The following is a 6,000-nucleotide window of genomic DNA, read 5'->3' on the forward strand; positions in this document are numbered from 1 at the left end:
AAGTCGGTCAGAAATTATACGGAAAAGAAATCACCTGCTTCTGACTAATTATACATGTAACTTTACCGAAAGGTGTGTGAAACCAAATCGGGTACAATGTACAACTGACCATCGTGTCTTGCCAAAATATATTACGATAATACACGGCTTTGACACATACCTGAATGTTAGTAGGGGATGCTATTCCAGCTGTAGGCGTAGATTTTTTTTTAACTTTGTCACCATTAATCAGAGAGATGCATTTGAATCTAGTGTTGACAATTTCTCTGCTAAAATCAACCTACATTTTGTAAACTACCGCCGCGCATGCGCCAACGTCCGAGAACATTACCTCGAATATGAATCAAATTAAATTATAAATATTTAGGGAATGCATACAAATTCAAAGTCTACAACTAGAATTACATCCCCTACTATATGTAACATCCAGGTATGTATCAAAACCGTGTTTGATCGGAATATATTCTGATAAGACAATCTATTGTCAGCCGTACCCGATTTGTTTTTCCACACCAAACGGACCTTGCAGCGGAAAAGTCGGTCAGAAAGTACAACCGTTGTTATGTTAGATTCGGCTGTGACATTACATGTAACATGATACATAACGTTACGCTACAGTATGACTACTCCCCGAAGTCGAGAGAAATGGCCAATAGTTTATGAACAAAACATCCTCAAAACATTCGCTTAATAAGTGAAACAAAATAATTACGAATTTTTAATATGGTGATTGAATGTATACATTGTAAAAAATTAAATAGTACACAACGTGATCAAACAAATTGTACAACAGAGTCGGGTATGAACATCAAAGATCCGCTGGCTCCGCCTACTTCTCAATGTTGTCAGTCAGGGGGCAATCAGTCGGGCTGCCGATGCTTCAGCCAATCAGTGCCTTCGTTACATGCCACCTAAAATTTAATCTACTGCATGAGTTACCAGCCTACTAGATCAGCTACCAGCCAACGTGTCTATCGAGTGAATGAATGTAAACAGGAACACTTGTTGTAACGGCGCTGTAAATCATCACCAGTATCAGATAATCTACCTTAAAATTTCTTTTGGTAGTTATTAATTTCTACTAAAATGTGATGATAATTCTGTTGGTTATGAATGATTGGTTAAGAAAAAAAACCGTTAGACGACACAGTTACAAATTTACACTCTCAATTTGATAGCATAGATGAGCTTAAATTGATTTGGTCGGACATTTCTCGAGAAGGGAATGAAGAAAAGAAGCAGATGATAATCTACACTAACTTCAATATATACTATACTCAATAAATACTGTATTGTTAAAGATGCTCCACCGCTGATAAACGGTATTTTTTCTATATCAAGTACAGGACCAGGCGATTTAGTATTTTTCTTCAGTTACAAAAGTTACTTACTTTACACCATTACCACCATTGAAAATCTTGAGCTTCTCATTTCACTTCAAGAGGCACTATATCAGTGGCACTATACATGTATCCTATATTGAATGAAGTACTGTTTGCGCATGCACCAAAATCAAAATAAATCATTTCGTATTATTTTGTGTTAATTAGACATACATATACACGATTAAACACCAATTGTAGTTCAAATGATTAGTATCGTTTATGGTCCGTCGGCGGTGGAGCATCTTTAAGTGATATTTTGCAATCCTAGATATCACTTCTTATAGGTGTATTAAAACATAACTAAGCTGTTAAAAAGTGTGTACCGGGTATCCATCAGAGCTAGCATTAGGTACTATTTCTTTGTCATGCATATGGCGATTGTGAACTACATCATGATAATATTTGTGGAAATGCGCTTAAAATCATTAATGAAATATATTTGTCATAAAAACAACATTGTCACTATGTTCCAATAACATAACATTGAATAAGTGATTTGGTACAACACCAAATTACTTATTCAATGTTATGTTTTTGGAACACAGTGCAGATACAGTACCATACGTCATAAAACCTGTTGATGTAGTCGATGCAGTAGAATACATCGTAGAACATGCTAATGAAACCGATACAACAATATACATGTACGTCATAGAACCTCTTGGTGATGTCAATACCATATGTCACATAGAACCTGTTGATGAAGCAAATATAGCACCGCACATTGAACATGTTGATGAAGCCAATACCGAACCATTTGTCATAGAACCTATTGATAAAGGCAATAAAACACCATACGCCATAGAACCTGTTGATGAAACCAATACAGAACCATTTGTCATAGAACCTGTTGATGAAGTCAATACAGAACCATACGTCATAGAACCTGTTGATGAAGTCAATACAGAACCATACGTCATAGAACCTGTTGATGAAGTATACAGAATACAGAACCATACGTCATAGAACCTGTTGATGAAGTCAGTCAATACAGAACCATACGTCATAAAACCTGTTGATGAAGTCAATACAGAACCCATCATAACGTACGAACCTACGTCATAGAACCTGTTGATGAAGTCAATACAGAACCATACGTCATAGAACCTGTTGATGAAGTCAATACAGACAGATGAATAGTCAATACAACGTCATAAAACCTGTTGGATGAAGTCAATACAGAACCATACGTCATAGAACCTGTTGATGAAGTCAATACAGAACCATACGTCATAGAACCTGTTGATGAAGTCAATACAGAACCATACGTCATAGAACCTGTTGATGAAGTCAATACAGAACCATACGTCATAGAACCTGTTGATGAAGTCAATACAGAACCATACGTCATAGAACCTGTTGATGAAGTCAATACAGAACCATACGTCATAGAACCTGTTGATGAAGTCAATACAGAACCATACGTCATAGAACCTGTTGATGCAGCCAATACAACACCATACGTCAAAAAATAACCTTTTCCCATCTTATCATCACATTAACTTAACATTTTATCGTTTCATCAAAATTGCGCATGAATTTCTCATTATTTTAGCCAAAACTTTTTACCCAAACATTCTTTTTAGAAAATTTAAATTTGCAGTCTGTGTTTAAGTTCTTAATTGCCAATGTCTTATACTGATGGTTTATTTTTTTTATCCTTTCACTAATGTTTTAACTTGTAGTTTTGCCTGAAATGACCCTAGCTGTCGACGGGCCGTAAAACTCAAACAAACAATCAAATTCTAGATCAAATGGGTTACTTAATCAATCATCAGTACAGACGCTGTCCTGGTAGAACAAGTCTACTGGTATAACATGTGCTGAACAGAATGGTAACAAGAGGCCCAGAGGGCCTGTATCGCTCACCTGGTTTGTAATGCAAAGTAAGGTTCTAAAAACAGGTTCATTGTTTCTTTTCTGAAGGAAATCTAATATTTACCTCTAATTCCCCTATTGGGCCCCACCACTCCTGCCCTGGGGAATCAGAGCCAAACTTTATACAAGTTCTGTTTCCCTTCCCCCATGGATGTTTGTGGCCACATTTGGTCACAATCCATGCAGAACTCTAGGACAAGTAGCGATTTATAGGATTTACCTCTATTTCCCCTATTGGGCCCAACCCCTCCTGTCCCTGGGGGGTCAGAGCCAAACTTTATACAAGTTCTGTTCCCCTTTCCCCATAGATGTTTGTGGCCAAATTTGGTCACAATCCATGCAGAACTCTAGGACAAGTAGCGATTTATAGGATTCACCTCAAATTTCCCTATTGGGTCCCGCCCCTGCTGCCCCCGGGGGCCAGAACCAAAATTTATACAAGTTCTGTGGCCGAATTTGGTTACAATCCATGCAGAACTCTATGACTAGTAGAGATTTAAAGGAAATGTTGACGGACGGACGACGGACGCCGCGCCATGACATAAGCTCACAGGCCCTTCGGGCCAGGTGAGCTAAAAATGAACGCAACCTTTCTATTTTTGTTTATTTAATTATTTTTATTTATTTATTATCATTTTTGTTATTTTCAGCATCTTATACCTATCTGGTTTATAAGTGATGAATTATTTGTATAGTAGGGTTTTTATAACACATAAGGAACTGTGTTTTTAAGTTAGAGATAAGCCTCAAACTGTACTACATTTATATGTGTGAGAAGGTATAGCACTCGGCCCTAACGGGCTTCGTAGCTGTACACATGTAGCACAGTTTTAGGCTTATATCCTTTACTTATAATGCCGACCAACTAACTCATTCTATAGCCTTTTCTGACCCATAAAGAGGTATTCTGCTTAGATATTATGAGTTGCCCAAATATAAAACGAAATATTGGTAGGCTGAACCAATATGAAATACATTGCATAGCAAATGATAGCAAAAACATGTAATGGAATACTTTAAGGGCTGGCTTTGGTAGTGATAATAGTACATTGTACCATTTCCTCGGAACAAAAGTGCAGACTTAAGTTAAAACTGTAGTGTTTTTACCTTATGTAAATTATGTCAGTTTTCGACTTGTTTGTTTCGGGAACTGGTGGCTAGTTCAACTTTTGGTCAGGTTCCTTGTGGAACAGTTGCCACTGAGTATAGTACACGAGTCTACTAGTGTTATAAAACTATTATTTTATGTTTTTATTTAACATTAGAAATACGCCATACATTTTATGTTTTTATTTAACATTAGAAATACGCCATACATTTTATGTTTTTATTTAACATTAGAAATACGCCATACATTTATAAAGATGTAGCTTAACACAATTCTATTTCGCTTGATATTAATGTCAGTACGTGTTTTTATTCATGTACCTTCTTGGCTAAATATCAACACCTTTTGTCTCCGGATAGAATACGATCGTATCGTTTAATTAAATACTCTATGATTTAATTAGGACAGACAGCTGGAATAGCCACGTAAGGCATCAGATGTCACAAACCACGTGCTTATAGTACAGACAACTCCAGGTCCTTTCAAAGACCACAGACAGAATCGGGAATTTTAAAATATTTCACTAAGATTGAATTCAAGGTCAAAATATTTATTTTGTTGTTTGTTTGTTTTGTGCATCAGATTGTAACTAAAACAAACATAACGTGTTGCGTAATTAATTATTATTTCATATTTGTCCAAAATAACTTTTTGTTCCACTTTTGGGAGTAAGATTAACACCAATGGTAACGAAACCCAATTCCTAATTCAGATTTAACGGCTATGTCATCAAAGTAGAGAGTTGTGCATTTGTTTTAAGAAAACAAATTCTTAAACGGAAAAACTGCTGTATTAAAATCAACCACATTCGCTATACAGGTCCAGAATACACTCCTTTATAGATCTGGTACAGTTTGTATTTTAATTTTCTTACTTTCCAAATGTGTATGATATGCTGTAGTATATACTATATATTTATATTGACAGCTGCAGTGTCAGGTTAAAAATGAAGACCCCGTTTTTGGTGGACATTAGTATTTTGAAGAATTTTGTTTCATATGACATTACTGGGTTAAGTGCTTAAATATCTTTAATTTTGACGAGAAAGGTTTTTTAGTCACGAAAACTTTATTATGTACAATTTATAATGTATCTTTATCATATACAATGTAGTTATTAGAATTGGGTTATAACTGTTGGAGATGAGTTAAGCATTTCAGACATTCAGCGTGACAAAGGCTTAAACATTTTGATAGAATTTTAAACAATTCTCACAAATATGTTTTGTGTCGTTGCATAATATATTGTGATGCATGATTATCCTAAAATCGAATTTGTCTGACTTAAACATGTTTATATACCAAATAATAAGACACGTTGAGACAGAACATTCATGATAAATGTCAGTCCCCTCAAAGCTGTCCACAGTCTTGTTGCGTTAGAGCATATTAAGCAAATATTAAAGTGTTTGAAACGTATTTATCAAGTTAGACATTTTGTCTACATCTGAATATTTTTCTACGTGTATTTTGAATGAGAAGCATATCAAAACAAACTCTATTGTAGATAAATTAAAGCCTCTTTATGTTTTTGGTTTTTTACGTATAATTTAACGTTTTGAATAGTACAACGAGAACTTAGCCTATGTAGATTAAGTACTCTTTATGGCGCCATTTGCCGCACAGAACT

This window comes from Argopecten irradians, chromosome 1, assembly GCF_041381155.1.
Source record: "Argopecten irradians isolate NY chromosome 1, Ai_NY, whole genome shotgun sequence".
NCBI lineage: Eukaryota > Metazoa > Mollusca > Bivalvia > Pectinida > Pectinidae > Argopecten > Argopecten irradians.